Below are 15673 nucleotides of genomic sequence, written 5' to 3'. Positions count from 1 at the left end.
TTTGAAAATGTAATTCAAATTGAAACGTTTTATTTGAAGTTCTGTAAAGAATTGCTTGGTCTGAACAAGAGAACTCCCAATTGCATGACTTACGGTGAACTTGGGCACTACAAATTAGGAAAAATTGTCACAAGTCGAATGCTAATGTTCTGGTACCGTCTTGTAAATGGGAAATCAGCTAAATTATCAAGCATCATTTATAGCTTTGAATTTTTCTCCTTTTTGAAGGGGGAAAATCACATGGGTTGGATTTTCAAAGTAAAGAATACTCTTGATAGCTTAGGCCTTTCTGACGTGTGGAAGAGTCAAGCAAGTAATCTATCTTTATCTTCATTCAAAAGAATAATAGATACAAAAATTAAAGATATGAGTCAACAGGAGTGGCACAGTGATGTTGAGTTAAACAATCAATGCACTGTTTATAGAATTTTTAAGCAGCAATTATGCTTTGAAAAGTATCTGATTCGTCTTAATGAAAATGATAGGAAATCTTTAACACGTTTTCGTTGCCTTAATCATAAGCTTCCAATAGTGTCTGGGCGTTACAAAGACATTCCAAGAATTGAACGTTTGTGTACCTATTGTTCTCAAAATGATATTGGTGATGAATTTCATTATTTGTTTGTATGTCCCTTCTTTACGACAGAACGTAAAAGATTTCTCGAAAAATATTATAGGAAGTATCCTAACACATTTAAATATGATCAATTGTTCAATTCCACTAAGAAAAAGACTTTGTCAAACATTTCGAGGTTTTGTAAGGTAATAATGTCCTTTTTTAGTTAGTTACTGCACTTCATTATTTCGTTTGATTTAGTTTATTTTATATACCCGTTGCATGATTATTTGCATCAGGCAGTGCCTGCATCGTTCGTAATTCATGTGATAGATTTACATTTGTATAGTATATTATTTATAACATACTTTTATGCAAATTATATTTGAAAAGTATGTTGATATCTTGTATATATTTGTATTATACATGTATATATGTTAATTCTTATTTGAAATTTTTCTATTTTGTGTATTTTCAATTGACATTGTACTCCCATACCCCATGAGGGTCGTTGAGTAATAAATCAAACTTCAAACTTCTAGTGTGTGTGTGTGTGTGTTCGTAATTCGTTCGTTAGTTTGTCCGTGTGCAAAATAACTCAAAAAGTGGTTAACGGATTGGGATGAAACTTGCAGGAAAGGTTGAGAATGACACAAGTAACAAACGATGAACTTTTGGCAGTGATCCGAGAATTTGGGGGAATTTATGAAGGATTTTTTATATTTTGACAGGTAGGGTCAATGAACTTGGGAGTTAAGGCTGCGCGTAGTAAAGCGCGTGTTCTAGTTTCTGCTAGGGCGAGGCGCGCGCTGTGCAGCTGAGGGTTTATGACGTAACAAAGGCTTCTATATTGGGAAACCGGGCGGCTTTCAGCACACAATGCAGTACGTATGGGTGGAAATCACTGATCTCTGTCGAAGAACGCGGGTGGAAATGGGCTGCATGCTTGGCGGAGGTCTGCGCTTCTCTAGTTTTAGTTATGATTATTTTTTATTGTTGTAAAGTTCAACAACACCTAACTAAATCATTATTGCCTACTTTCTGTTCATGGTTACCTATAAGTGCAACATAATCATCACCTGGGAAGTGAGTCACTTTGATACGTACACTACTGAGTATACCGTAAAGGCCCCTAGACTTAACAAAAAAAAAAAAAAAAACACGTTCCATTTCAATAGTTTCATACCCGATTAAGCAAAGCATGTCCAATTAGTGTTGACCATTACCCGAAGTATATCTCAAATTTTGTTTATGCTGCACAGCAAGTGTTAGGGCCTCGGCCTAAGATGAAGTATTCGCCTGTACTCGATGTTCCTGTTTTAACAAAAACAACAACAACAACAGCAGCAGCAACAACAACAACAACAACAGTATAGGGTCCTATAGGGACGGATTTAGGAATTCCGTAAAGGGGGGGGGGGAGACGATGTGAAAGATAGTTTCTTTAAGAATAGAACAATATATATATATAAAGGGGCACACGCGCCCCTTTCATTTTTCATTGCCTTTGTTTTAATAAAAAAGGGGGCGCGCCCATGTGCCCCTCTTCATCTGCCTCTGAAAAGGAATCCCATAGAGTAGACCATTGTCCCAATAAACAGAAGACAAGTACAAGACCATTGTTGCTGCTTTTTTTTTTTCAGAAGAAAATTCAGGGAATTTTTTACTTTGTGTGATGGAAGAAGTCTACTGCATGGGAAAACACCAGCCGAGCTGCTAAATAACTGCAGTAATTAGTTAAATAGGGCCTATGTCAACTTTGCGGCAGGAAGCGTCCCATCATGACACAAAATGAAAAAAAAAGTAACGGAAATTTGATATCCAGTAAGTATAAAACCGTTATTTAAGCAGGGAAAGTACTCAAACATAGTCATTAAGATATAGTGTCATAGAAACAAGATAACAGAACTGGTGTTGAAATTGAAATTGAAAGGGTATTTTATTGAATAATGTCCATTGCAGCCCGCAGGCTGGACTGCAGACATTTTACAGAAATAAGCACGAATACTATAAAATATGTACAAGATTGTACAGATACATAGAATGAACAAAAAATATATATTTTTTTTTTTTTTTATATTTTCCTCTGTTTTCCTTTTTCTCTTCTCTTTGTGTTCTTCTTATTCTTCATTTTCTCTCTCCTTTTTTTAACTTTACATTATCCAGCTTTCACTTTTTTTAATTCAACCTCATTTTATTCACTAACAATATCAAAATTAATTATCATTATCACAACCACACATTTAATATGATCACAACAAAATCCCCGTTTACAGTATTACTATAACAACAATCTATATCACGTTCATCCCCCCCAAAAATCCTATATATCATCATTGTTACTTAAAACATTGAGTTCATATATATCAAAACAATTGTTCAGTTCAAATTCAGTTCAAATTTATTTCATATTTCCATTTTCTCAATGATGAAATCACAAAATTATTGACAACAAAACAAGAATACAAAATATATACAATCATGTCTTTTGATTGTAGAAGAAAAAGAAAAAAAAATATATATACTTGACACAAATGTACATGGTCATATCGTGTGAAAATGTCACTAGTAAGTATAAGAAATATGTTGGGGCCTACCTAAAAGCTTTAAAGCTTGTAAAACTGTAGGTTCCCGAGTTCATAGGCATATAATTTTACACGGAGAACGGATATGTTTGTCTTGACCAACTAAAAGTACACCAGTACAAAAAAATCGATAATTAATAAACTAATGAACCACATAGATATCGCACAAACCAGACTGCATACAAATTTCACAGTGTTTGAAAAACAAAAGTGCTATATTATTAAGAGATGTATCGGTACCATGAAATAACTTGAATAACTTGGGGCTGCGGACAAGGACAACAGACTGGGAGCATAAAAAGTTGCTAAAAGCTTGGTAGTGTGTATCCACTAAGTAATAACTGTTTTAATTTGCGTTTGAAGGTGAATAAAGATAAGGAAGAAGTGATATCTAGAGGGAGATCATTCCAATATCTGGGTCCAGTAAATATAATTGTTTTCTTTGCAAAAATAGTGCGAGTACGGGGAAGGTGATAGGCGTCACTCTGGCGAGTGGGAAAACAGTGGATAGAGCGATTCCTTTTGAACATGTGGATAAAAACAGATGGTAATTCATTAGTTGTTAGTTTATACATGAAAATTCCGAGATTGTAATAAAATAGGTCTGGAATTTTCAGAATTCTGTTTTGATGAAAAAAACAGTTGGTATGAGCAAAATATCCTTCGTGGTTTATGATTCTTATTGCACGCTTTTGAATACTGAGAAGGGAATCTAGTAATGAGTGAATTGCATTTCCCCACGCCAAAATTCCATAATTAAAGTGTGGAGATATTAAACAAGAATGTTCAAACATAAAAAAGAAAAAAAATCACATCACAGATCACATAACACAGAACATAAGAAGGTGGGTATTGCACTAATAATTGTGTACGGGAGTATCGCACTGGCTAAATTCCCTATACCTAGAGGTTCGTTAATCCGAAAATGAAACAGGGTTCGTTAATCCGAACATTTGTGGCGTTATTCCGAAGGTTCGTTATTCCGAAGGTTCGTTGATCCGAAAATAAAATAGGTTTCGCTATTCCGAAGGCCCGTTAATCCGAAAATGACCGAGGGTTCGTAAATTCCGAAGGCTCCTTAATCCGAAAATGAAATATGGTTCGTTATTCCGAAGGTTCGCTGATCCGAAAATAGAATAGGGTCCGTTATTCCGAAGGTTCGTTAACCCGAATATGTGATAAGGCTCGTTATTCCGAAGGTTCGTTAATCCGAAAACGAAATAAGGCTCGTTAATCCGAAAATGAAATAAACTCACTGTAATGACAATACACGTTGTCGTAATTAAAAAAAACTGCTTGAATATTACGCTATGAAAATTCGATATTGTCTCCGGGGAGGATGATACACGTGCATATTTTCAGGTAAAGCACGTCGTGTTGCGTGAAGAAGTGGGATAGATCAAGAATCTTGATTTTAATAAAAATAGTCTGAACAATTACTTACCTGAGCGATTGGATTTAGAGCGTAGGAGACCGTGTGATTTTTCTATAGCCTATTTTCAGACACCCTCACATTTTTATTGATAATAACAGTAACGACGTCATATTGCAAGTTTGAAATTAAGTACTTCATTATGCCCACCTTCCCCATACTGTATAGTCGGGATCTACGACGTGCAGCGGTTCCGTGTAAATACAATGTGTATGATCTCACATCGTCCACCTTCATAATGGTTATTTTTCAGCACTCGGTATCATGTATGATAACGACCAGTATAATCGCCAACATCTGTACGTGTATGTTTGTTAGTTTGTTTGTTTTGTTTTTGTGTTTTTTGTTCATTGTACCAATATCCAATGACGGGGCGTGTTTTGTTTTTGTAAGGTGCTTGCAGCTAGTCCCCTCTTTATTTTGTGTCTGTGTGTATGTATGTGGGGGTGTCTATCGATCCTCTGGGGTATTAGTGTCTTATAAAGAGATTTATTTCATACAGGCGAGGTATTCTAAAGGGATAGTATAGTTTGGGTTGAGATGTGAGATTCAAATTTCAACTTTTTGCAAGATAATTAGAAATCCCCTATGAAATATTTAAGATTCAAGATTCAAATTTATTTTCACTGCCATCAAATAAACAAAGAAATTATATACATTGCATACGTACAGGATATTTGTAATATTTCCAGAATGTGATTTGACAAAGTAAATATGAAAATAAGAAGCAGATGAAGACAAAAACGCAATTATATCTTTGTGAATATATACATAAAGTGTGTAATACAAGTCAACTAATGATGAGGATGGAAGTGGAGGGTCCCACCAAGAAGCAGAGCTTGTACACAGTGGGATCCTCAGAAAATACACAAGACAACAATATTAAACAATATAAAAGCCAAAATAAAACGAACCGATGTCAACTGACATCAAAATAATTGGGAAGGGAAAAAGAAAGAAAAAAAAAAAGAAAAAGGGGCAAATACTGCAGCACAAACCATCGTGGACGCAAGCAATCTGGATTCCATGATGTAAAATAAGCGATGAAATACAACCTGGATTGAACATAATGCAAACATTTTTATACATAATTATATTGGTAAGAATGCAGGAGAAAGAGAGAATAGCAGTGGCGGATCCAGAGGGGGGCGCAACCGGCGCACGCCCCCCTTTAATTTTCGTTAAAAACAAAGAAAATAAAAAGAAAAAAATGAAATGAAACCCGGAAGTGGCACTAGAAATATTAGTCACGCCCCCCCCCCCCCCCCCCTTTACAGAATTCCTGGATCCGCCCCTGAATAGACACTTCGATATGTGCGGAACACTGACAGGAACATAATTATAAGGAGGACTTATGTAAAAAAAATAATAAGTTCATAATAATTGTTTAATATTCAAAGAAATGATGACTTGACTGAGATGGGAAAACGAAACTAACTCGGTTGGGTGTTGTTAGATTTCAATAAAAATAATTTTAATTTATTCTTGAAGGAGTTCAGCGATTGAGCTGTTGTAATATTGTTGTGAAGTGAATTCCAATACTTTGGCCCATCGTAGATGAATATGTTTTGAGCCAACAAAGTTCTCAGAAATGGCAAATGGAGGTCATTTGATCGCCCTGTTGGATGATTTTGAACGGATTGATTTCTTTGAAACATTGTTTCGAATATATTTGGAAGATTGTTTTTGTTATAATTATACATAGATAAATACCTAAATTAAACAAATACAAATCATTAATTTTCAATATTTTATGCTCATATACAAAAAGGACACAATTCTAAAATACATTCAAAGTGTATTGCATTAAAATCGGTTTAAATGGCCGAGATATCCAAAAACAAAGTAAAACATTGGGCCAAAGAAAAGGTGGGTCCAACATTTTATCAGGATCCCTTTGTTTTGAATATCTCAGCCATTTCAAAACCAATTTTCATCGAATAAACTTTGAATTCCTCGTAGAATTACATGCTCTTTCGTATTTCACTGTATAAGAAGTTTCTCATCATCTCACAAAAAAGTTGGAAACCTAGCGCCCCATCTCAGCCAATACTATACCATCCCTTTCATTTTGAATGCCTCCCCTTTATTTTAAGATGGTGACCGCGGTCCCCCCCCCCCCAAAAAAAAAAAAAAAAATCATATGTTTAAAGAAAGTGAAATGCTTGCAAACTGACAACTCGGTTTTTTTTTTCACTTCTAACAATGGGTACCTTAACTTGAATATCCAAACAGTACACCTATAAATATGTGTCCAAAATCTGGTTTTACACAAAAAAAGTTGCAGTTTCTTTTGGTAATACGTAATACAACTAGTGTCATGGCAAAGGCTATCATAATGGAGTGTAAACCCAATTTACTTAACTTTACGAGAGCTAGAAATGATACAAATCACTGGCTTACATTTTGTCAGTTACCATAACGACATGAATTCCATGTGTTACATGTCACTCAAAAAAAGTGGAGAACTGCATTTAACTTCTCATTGAATTCATGTAAAAATAATTTCTTACCTTGTGACTGATCGGTAGGACATGTTCGATTACATTCCACTCTTTACAGTGAAGCTTATTAAAAGAGATGTTACATTTGAAATCTGCTTGTTGAGTATATTTGATTTTTTATTTGTTTAAAAGCCTTTATTTTTAAGTCCACTCATGTGTGAGATTTTTTTCCTGCTTGAGACATGTTAGAGTCGCAGAATATGGTAATATCTCAAATAATGAATGTATTATCCTGACAATGATGAAGAAGTGAAGGAGTGGGAGGGGCGAGCTCATCCTCCGGAGGAGAAAATACCTCTTCTTTCATCGTTAGTATACATGTACAAATGAAATTACAAATTACGACGGCATTCTATACGTCGCCGATAAAAGTTTGTATGGAGTTGCGTGTGCTTGTGTGTGCATGTTTGCATGTGTGTGTTCGTATGTGTTTATGTGTCCAAAGAGAGTGTGAGTATGCTGGTATTCCCTTTTCAAAGTGAACATGCCTCTCCTGAATTGTTATGATGATGATGATGATGAATTTTAGACTACCGATAAACGTGAGGCTATAAGGTGACGATAATGGGGGTGAGAGCGAGTAAGACGGGCATTTAAACAATAATTCTATGTACTCGACCTCAATACACACACTCACACATATGCGCACATGTATCAACGAACGCATAAGACAGTAATCACAACGCCATGTTTTGTCACAACAAGAATTTTACTCAATTTTTCAGAATTTTAAGAGCCTTATTTTATTTTCGGATTAACGAACCTTCGGAATAACGAGCCTTATTACATTTTCGGTTTAACGAACCTTCGGAATTACGAACCCTACTACATTTTCGGATTGACGAACCTTATTTCGTTTTCGGATTAACGAACCTTCGGAATAACGAACCTTATTTCATTTTCGGATTAACGAACCTTCGGAATAACGAAGCTTATATCATTTTCGGATTAACGAACCTTCGGAATAACGAATATTATTTCATTTTCGGATTAACGGACCTTCGGAATAACGAATCTTCGGAATAACGAACCTTCGGAATAACGAGCTGTAGCCGTTATAAACATTTCTCAAGTACTATATGAGAACAATGAATATTGCATTCATGTCATTCACCAGAAAAAAAATCTTAATCACTTAAAACATTACATTTACATCAATAGACTTGTTCAAACATTAAGCAGGAAAAAAAACCCCACAAAGCTTCACATATCACATGACTCAAATCATTAAAAAAAAGAAACAAACAAGCTTGCATTTCAATTAGATAAAAACAAATGATTAATACTGTTAAAAAAACGGCAGGTGAGAGAGAAAGAATATCCAAACAAACAAACAAACAAACAAACAAACAAACCACATGTTTTGAGATCAGAAATGAACATAAAAAAAATATTTTGTTCTTGAGGTTTAGATTTCTGTCCCTTCCAATTGTTGGTGCAGTTGGTTCTACAAACACTTCTATCACATTAAACTCGGTTACATCAACACTTACACACACTCTATCATAATTATACAGTATCTACACAAGTATTTAAAGAGGATCCTACTATACAATGTGTTGTTAAAAGATACACCATAGACAAGCACAGGCACATACACTCCCACACACCCCCACACACCTACTCACACACACACACACACACACACACACACACACACACACAACATAACTATTCATTTAACAAACAAATGAAATGAGGAATAGCACTGGTCTTATGTCTTTCAGTTCTGTACCGGACAGTGGTGAATTTTTGTTTACTTCTTGCATTGTGTGAGTGATTACGGGGTGGCGGAAGCAGGTGGTGCAACTTGCAGGGCATTCAGACGCAAAAAAATTATACCAGAACGGTATAGCTATACCAAAACGGTATAGCTATACGATGAATTTATACGTCTGAACGCTGACTAACGAAACGACGTATAACGAAACGACGTATAGCGAAATGACGGTCAGAGCATCGTTTCGAACTAGAACTCGATAACGAATCAGCATTCCACCGTGTCCATTGTGCGTCTGAACGTATGGCGACCATAGAACGGTATAACTGGGCGGTGCTTAATGGGAGCGAGCACGAAAGGTGACCTTGTACCTGTCACTCATGGCCATAACAACATGCGCAGTGAGAAACTGCACATCTACTGATACGACGTTTTTCCAGAATGGTCGAAATTAGCGTCTGAACGGTCTATCGGCTATACGATGATTCTTTATACGTCGTTTCTTTATCGAGTTTTGGTATAAACTGGCTTGCGTCTGAAAAGGGGGTTGGAGGATGGATCCAGAAGGGTCCTCGCGAAGGACACACAGAAGTCTCGCCGCCTGTCACTGAGGATGGGGAGGTGCCGAGTGTCCCTAGCGTCTGAATAGCTGGAATAGCTTCGACCAATGATGATTCTGCAGGCTCGCTTTGTATTGGCTCAATCAAGTCAACCTGTTTCTTAGTCTAGCTTCTGGACTCTTTTTACTCGTAGCAGTGATCGTGTACACGTCAAGCCGTATGAGGGCGTGACACCCGAGGATTGCGATACGCCGAGAACTGCGATACCCGAGATGTGTTGGGCGCGCAGTCTCTCGAATATCGCAATCAGAAAGTTTGCGCCCTCTCTTGGCACCAAGGAAAAGGGGACGGAGCCCAGACTACCTGTTTCTTGGTGAGAGCCGCGGCCCAAACAGGAACAGCGTATTCTAGAATTGGTCTAACAGTGGCCAGATAGACTGTTAGGAGGTCAGCTGGGGGGGAGGCCATGGAACTTAAGTCTGCGCAGAATGAAGAGTCGACTGTTGCCCTTGCAGACCATGCTGCTGACCTGGGTGTCCCATTTCAAATTTGACTGGATGAACACTCCAAGTAGCTTAACAACTTTGGTATTCTCAAGCACTTGGTCGTTAAGCGTTATGATGGTTGGTGGTGGAAGCGCCCTTGAAACACATGTATCCATGTTTGTACACTTTTCAAGTGAAGACGCATGTTACTATTAATTGCACATTGTTGTAGTTCCATTAGTTTGTCATGCAGTGAAGATTGGCTGTTGATCTTCCGACATTCGACCACCGTTAGGTCGTCATGTTGTGTTTTGGGAAAGTGTAGCAGTTTACACTCACATTGTCAAGTCTGAGTGTACGCTATATTTTTTAACAAGCACGCAATCTATAACAGAAAAATACAGGAAGCAGGCGCGCCGGAAGCAGTTTTGGATTGGGGGGGGGGGGGGCAAACATTGGAGGGGGCTAAAGATTAGACCATGCATATGTTACACAATATACACATACACACACACACACACACACACACACACATATATATATATATATGTGAAGTGGCGTACGGTGGGTCGAAACATGGGGGGAACCATACAATAATTTTAGACGGTCTGTATGCTTGTGCGTGTGTGCGTGAGCAATAATGGGACTACAATATACATTACGAAATGTGACACATTCAACAACGCAGTCATTGAGGAACATTGTAAGTTTTCCTTACATGGATTATGGAATGACGGTGTGAAACGATCGACAAATTATATACTGTCAGCAACATAAGGTGAATGGCATAACAATAAAATGCGAGCGAGCGAAGCGAGCGAGCTTGAAAATTTTGATATTCTACTGTTCCAAAACTGGAGTTTTAATTGTAACTATATATTTCGCTTTGGAAATAAATGGGGGCGCATCGGGCGCAACTGCTGGCAATTATTGGCAGCAACATTAGGAGAATGGCATAACGATTCAATGCGAGCGAGCAAAGCGAGCGAGCTTGAGAATTTTGACATTTTACAGTTCAAAAACTCCCGTTTGTAGCTATATCTGTCGCTTTGGAAATTAAGGGGGGGGGGTATCGGGCGCAACTGCTGGCAAGTACTGGCAGCAACGTTAGGAGAATGGCATAACGATTCAATGCGACCGAGCGAAGCGAGCGAGCTTGAAAATTTTGACATGTTACAGTCCCCAAACTCCCGTTTGTAACTATACCTTTCGCTTTGGAAATTAAGGGGGGGGGGGGGCATCGGGCGCAACTGCTGGCAATTATTGGCAGCAACATTAGGAGAATGGCATAACGATTCAATGCGAGCGAGCGAAGCGAGCGAGCTTGAAAATTTTGACATTTTACAGTCCCAAAACTCCCGTTTGTAGCTATATTTATCTTTCGCTTTGGAAATTAAGGGGTGGGGCATCGGGCGCAACTGCTGGCAATTACTGTCAGCAACATTAGGAGAATGGCATAACGATTCAATGCGAGCGAGCGAAGCGAGCGAGCTTGAAAATTTGACATTCTAGAGTCCAACAACTGCCGTCGTAGCTATGTTTTTCGCTTTAGAAATTAAGGGGGAGGCGCACCGGGCTCAACTGCTGGATGCGAGCGAGCGAAGCGAGCGAGCTTGAAAATTTTGACATTTTACAGTCGAAAAGCTGCCGTTTGTAGCCATATTTTCTCCCTTTTATTCATATATATATATATATATATATATATTTTATTTTCTTTGTTTATTCATTTATTTTTATTATTATTGTTATTTTTTTTTTTTTTTGGGGGGGGGCTTTTTGGGGGGGGGCAAAAATGCGTTTTGCCCCCCCACTTTTTGGATTGGGGGGGCGGCCGCCCCCCCCCCCCTGCCCCCCCACTTCCGGCGCCTATGGCCACACTTTTTCACAAACAGGATCGGCAGAACCATTGTCATTTAAAAAACAAGTACGATACAGGGGAACTTTTTACAGTAAGCAGCATTAATCTACCACAACATATGCACTTGGTTGACATAACACATGGTTTAGGAAGCACAGGTTTTCATTAACATCGTTGTTTCACCAATTTAAAAGAATTTTATGACATATTTTCTTTAATCTATGATACATTACAGGCAGCAAGCTTTGTCATTCAATGAATACGATAAGTTTGCAAACGTTCCTAATGAGCAAATTACTTAAAACAACCTGATTTTCTTAGCTAAAAAGAATAATTCGTTTCTAAAAATAATGACAAAAAGTGCGATGCCAAACATAAACTGAGAAGCGTCGTCTTATTTCAGCGTTTTCGAGGCACAGGATGATAAATTCGACAACCTTTGTCTTCAAACAACAGTAAAAATACTTCAAGAGTAACGAATTAAGTCAATATATTTGGGCATTCATCCTGTGGTCTGTTACAGGCCACTGATCTGATGGAACAGGAACTTTCGTCAGACGTCATGGCCTTGAGGACATACCATGGAGGAAGAAAAGTCCAATGGCGTGGTCTACCTGGTTCTAATACGGTTAATAACATTGGTTGACTGTGTGGAGCTTAAGGGCCAGTTGACTGCGTCGTTGTAGAAGAGTACCTTTTCGCGGCTGTATGAGCAGGAAACGACTGGACAGGTATCATAATTATATGATTGGCGTGTAGGACTGCAGACCAAGCGAAGCTGAAGGAAGCTTACAACTGAGGACATCCAGGGACCTGAGTCAAGGTCAAAGTTTCAGGGTAGACCTGTGGCTGACGTGGTCCTAGACGCTTCTTCTTACACTGCGTGATCAGCTGGAATACTTGCATCTGGAAGTCAATCCATGTCTCTTCATCCATTTGCATGGTCTCGTGGAATATCATTTCCGCAAAGTGTCGCTTACCCTGACTAGCGGAGTCCATCTTGGGCTGAATTTTGGACTGGATTTCTTTGGGCATCTGGTCAAGCTCTCCCAGTATCTGAAATTAACAGAGAATAAAAGTATTGTGTTATGACCTTTGGGGGCCAGCAGAGCAGTTATAGAAAAATCAGTGATGTTATATCATGGTTTCCTATCAACAAAAATTGTCGGAAAGATTGTTTTGATTTCCTGAGCTCTCAGGAGCTATTATTCTCAACTTTTGGCCAGATTTTCCCTCGAAATAAATCTAGAAAATTCACAAGCGAAAAAAGAAATAAAAATTATGCCGAGACAAGTTTATTCGTTTTCGTTTCACCAAAGATGTCTGTATTCACCTTTTCTATAACATGCACTCATTTCCTGTTATTGTATCATAATAATATTTATTAGAGATCGCATAGTTAGATGAATTATTGACACTTGAATGTAGTGTCACTGGTGGCAAAACTATTGACTGATAATTAGTTATAATGGTTGGTTTGTAATGATGATGTGGTTGCATGTACTAAATACCAGCGATATGAATCAAGTGCTTTTATCTACCTGTACTCTATGTTTATTCAATGCAGTATTTTTCATCTGTCAAAATATGTCAACCACCGTGCAGGTATACAGTTAAAGAATACTGTATACTTACATGAAGTTTAGTCATTAATTCCCTTGGATTCGTTGGCTTTGGGAGGTACATGTGAAATGTGTGTTTGCATTTAGATATTAATGTGATCTTGGTCTCTTACGCAAAAACTCTCCATACCCTTTCAGTTGTCTTTCTGGCCCTTTTCAGAGGCCCACCCTTATCGAGTTCTCCTCCAGTGCTCCTGCTGGAAGTAGACTCGTCCTCCTTTACGTATCTATACTCTTCCCCCATGTCATCCCACATTTCGCCATCAAAATCCTCGAGTGCTGTACTTGGCCCAGGCAGATAAATGTCATGCTTTTAAAAAAACACACACAAATAGAAAATGGAATACGATGACACTAATACGATAATAAAAGATCGTTATGTCCATGTAGGTCCAAACAAAGGGACATTTGAACATGTACAACCCAACGTTTAGAATACATTCTTCACACTGTACACTACAAGCATTGCAACTGCTGGTATCGGTTATTGTAACATTATGTTGCTGTTCAAGTACCAATACATTACTTCACCTTCAGTTACATCTTCTTCTTTTTTCTCTCTCTCAAGAAGATACGTTCTGTTTCCTCAATATGATTGACATAAGTATCAAAAGAAGTGACGCAAAGTAGATTGACCAGTCAAGCTTTTTATCAGTTCAGGTTCATCAATGTTAGGAAAGAAACATGTAGGAAGGAACATTTTTGAAAATTATTCCTAAAATATCTAAGACTGTAAAAAAAAGATGACGAGTTTGGTATCACAAAGCAGCAAAACTTTTTTGAAAGTAAAAATTGATATCTGGAAAAAAAATGACCTGTCTCTTGTCTTTTTTGTGACGTATCCAAAATTCAATGTAATTGGAAGGTCTTGATACCGTACATACCTGACCGCCTTGTTTCCTTTTGTAGGGGCTAATACGTTTGATGTGATCTGTGAGGAACCCAAAGTTCTCAAGAATCCATTTCTCTCTATCTGTGTACTCTTTGGGCCCTTGTCCAGACTTTTCCTTTGTCAGTTTGCTCAGGTGTGTACGCATTGAATTAAGCCACACTTTTAGCTGTTTTGAGGTGCATGGAGGATCCAGGCCAGCAGCTTTATCCTCGTACAATCTATTTTTCACGTCCACCTGCTTGTACTCTTTCACCCGCCTGTTATACAACATCTCATTTGATCTGAACCAGTCTACGATGTCCTTCTCCTGCATGTCGGAAAGGTACAGGGCTGGTGCCTTTTTCCGTCTGTTACAAGGGTGACTTGCAGCTGGCTGTTCTGTCGTCATCTGTTGTGTGGGTTCCTCCTCCTCCGTTCCTTCATCATGTTTTCTCACAGATGTAGATGGATTTAGTGGTCGTCGAATCTTGCCACTTCTTGGTACAGACATCTTGACACGTCTGTTGCTATCTTCGAAATACTATTATCTGGGCCCGTCACACGTCAATGTATATTGGCAAGAGATATTTGTCCCGGATACAGCCAATGCTAGTACGGACGTCCCGATGTCTACACAGAGTACTATATCACATAATGAATACGGAGGCAACACGGAGGACACGGTGCCTGTACAAGGAAGAGTACGGACTGATTTTCATCGGTGATATCCGGGATAAAAATAGCAAGCTTATTTTTTTTCCCCACGAAATGCCGGAAGATCAAGGATATAATGCCGGATGACTTCACGGAGTCAACACGGTCATGCCGGAAACAGTATATTATTACGGATGATCCCGGATCGACGCTCCGTGATGATCCGTATACTAGTATTACATGCGATCCGTGAAAGCAGAAAGTGTAAGGGACTTTCCGCGTGGGAAATACAGAATGTTTGCATAGGACTCATTCAGTTTTCTCTATTCACGCATCTTCTTTATGAGTATAAATATTTCGAATTTCATATTCTGTTTATTGAAAAAAAAACTTCCACATTACTTCGTTTTTTTAATATTAGTTTTTATATCAAAACGCGGTGTAGGTGCAAAATATTCAATCTATAAGAATGAAGTTGCCAATTAAACCAACAACAACAGCAACAACAACAACGATATGAATCTGTGCGCAGGCGAGAGGAACGAGAACTATACCCCAAACCCAACCCACAACCAGTGCATGTATCTCTATACATGCTGTGGCCCCTTCGCTTGAGTAGGGACGCGGGATAAAAGCAAAATAAAAACAAAACAAAACAAAACAAAACAAAACAAAACAAAACTCCCTGGCTAGAGGGATCGAGGCAAGCGCCTACATTGAAACGCAACTATAATATTCTTTTATACGTAGTGAAAGTATTCCAACTTGAAGGTTTTTGCCATTTTTCATAATGGTCGCCAAAGCAGTAAAAGCGAAGTAGAGATAT

Source organism: Diadema antillarum, unplaced genomic scaffold (genome assembly GCF_040938485.1).
Source record: "Diadema antillarum isolate AM-2024a unplaced genomic scaffold, OU_Dant_1.0 scf00000059, whole genome shotgun sequence".
Lineage (NCBI taxonomy): Eukaryota > Metazoa > Echinodermata > Echinoidea > Diadematoida > Diadematidae > Diadema > Diadema antillarum.
This window is presented reverse-complemented; position numbering follows the sequence as displayed.